The 2,081-nt window shown below is 37.3% G+C and overlaps 1 pseudogene; it reads right to left on the bottom strand.

Annotated features, from left to right (window-relative positions):
- Positions 1-218: 218 nt before the first annotated feature.
- LOC105741945 lies at positions 219-749 on the bottom strand (annotated as a pseudogene).
- Positions 750-2,081: the final 1,332 nt, after the last annotated feature.

Raw genomic sequence — 2,081 nt, 5'->3', positions numbered from 1 at the left:
ATATCATGTTTGCATCTTGTATAATGAAATACCACTAAGACAACAATATGCAATGTATAAATTATTGAAAATGTGCCAGTAATTGGTTGTGAAACTGTCTCATTGATATGTTTTGCAATAAAATTATTTAAAAAAAAGAGCAACAGAAGAGCAATCTTCAATATCATCCTGGAAGATTTCTTTAGCATCTCCTGTTTCCTCCAATGTCATCCTCTTTACTATGGCTGGTAATTGTTTTGTTGATTGCCACCTCCTGGAGATGCCTTGCCATAAGTGTTCGTTGACCACTGTGGTCTGCATATCCCTGTCCATACCCATAGTTCCCATAGCTGTACTCAGTATAATCATATCCACCATAGCCACTATAGTTTGAGTCACCACCCTGGGCACTATTGTAATTTCCATATCTTTGATCACAGTAGTTATTAAACCCTTGGTTCCACTTTTGGCCCTGACCTTGACCACGACCCCTAGTACCACCTCGTCCACCAGCTACAGCACCTCTTCCTCCTTTTTGTTGTTGCTGTTGCTGCTGATATACCTCTTTGGGCTATGCAACTTTGATTTCACACTTTCTGGAACTAATTTGATGGTTTCTGCTTGCTAACAATGTCTTGACTGGTTCTTCATCTGTGTTTTTGATGAAACAACATCCTTTCCTTTCATTTGTTTTTGTATCCACAGGCAGTTTCAATATTTTCTCTCCCTCCAAAAGCTCCAAAATATTTTTTAATCTATTCTTCAGAAGATTAAACGCTCACACACACACACACGCGCACACACGCTCGCACGCATGTATTACATACATGTACCAACTCATGAAGATGAATATAATAATTATGGACTACAAACATATTAATAAGAATAAAAGAAATAAAATAACTACTAGCAGGATTAATGAAGTACAGTTCCCGCCCTGTCTGCAGATAACTGGCATGTAAGCACAAATTAAGAAAAGAAGACCTGCCCTGGAAGTGGGTGACACCAGCCAATAGGATTGTCACCTGTATAGACTAAAACAAGAAAGACCAAAGTCTTTCTTCTTGTTTCTTAGGTGGTGCTCTACTTTTCTTCCATCCTTAGGCATTGATGTTCAGTTCTGTCAGGCTTGAAACATACACTCTTCAGCTTTGCAAAGCAGACCTTCGAGTTTAAGACACAGACTGGCACAGGACTCCACCACAGAGGAGCTTCAGGCCTTTCATTGGCTCCCTAGCTCTCCTGCAAGCAGAAGGGTGCTTTGTGTCCTTCTAGCAGTGAGTGAAAAGGCAGCCATAGTCAGCCTACTTAGGAAACACGTTAGTGAAGCCTAACGATGCACCTCATTTTCCTGTTCATTTAATATCTGTAGCTTTTGGTTCCCAAGACCGTGATATTTGTGGTTTTTCAGAAGGCTTTTCTTGCCTCACATAATATCTTTTTCTTAAACTTCTTTGAAGTACAGTATCATGATTTTGCTCTTGAATTATTTTAAACCTTTATTTTTAAAATGATAGAAAAAAATTCTTTTTCTAAGATTAATATGTATATATGTGAACAATTCAGGTGGTATTAAGCATACATAGTCTGCACAAATGTTGTTCATAATCTTATCATCTGGTGTTATTCATGTGACATTTTATTGAACAGGTTTCAATATTTTTATTAATTTATTCTCTGGCTTATTAATTTAGCCCTTCAATTTATTTAACAAATATTACTGCTTTTCCATTATGTGCCAGGGTATTGGGTGCAGGGTGTTTGGAAAACACTAGAGAGATAAGCAGATGAACTCTTTAGCCATAAACAGATACATGAGACAGGAGGATAATAAAAATAATAGGCAAATATATATGAATATATGGGCAAAGTATTACGTGGCAAGAAACTGTATAAAGAAGAAATCATGTTGAAGGTAAACAAAGTAGGTATCCTTGAAGAGAAAAAAATGTGCAAAGATTTGAATACAATGAATGAATGAGCCTCATGCCTGTCTGGATAGAGATTTCCGGAAAGAGGGAAAGTGAGATGGCTCACGAAGGAACCTACTTTTTAAATTGTGATTTATTTCAGTAAATTGGATGAGATTGGTGCCTCGGTGC

The sequence above is a fragment of the Octodon degus genome, unplaced genomic scaffold, assembly GCF_000260255.1.
Source record: "Octodon degus isolate 3935 unplaced genomic scaffold, OctDeg1.0 scaffold00029, whole genome shotgun sequence".
Classification (NCBI taxonomy): Eukaryota; Metazoa; Chordata; class Mammalia; order Rodentia; family Octodontidae; genus Octodon; species Octodon degus.
Note: the sequence above shows the minus strand (reverse complement) of the source record. Positions and strands in the feature narration are given on the sequence as shown.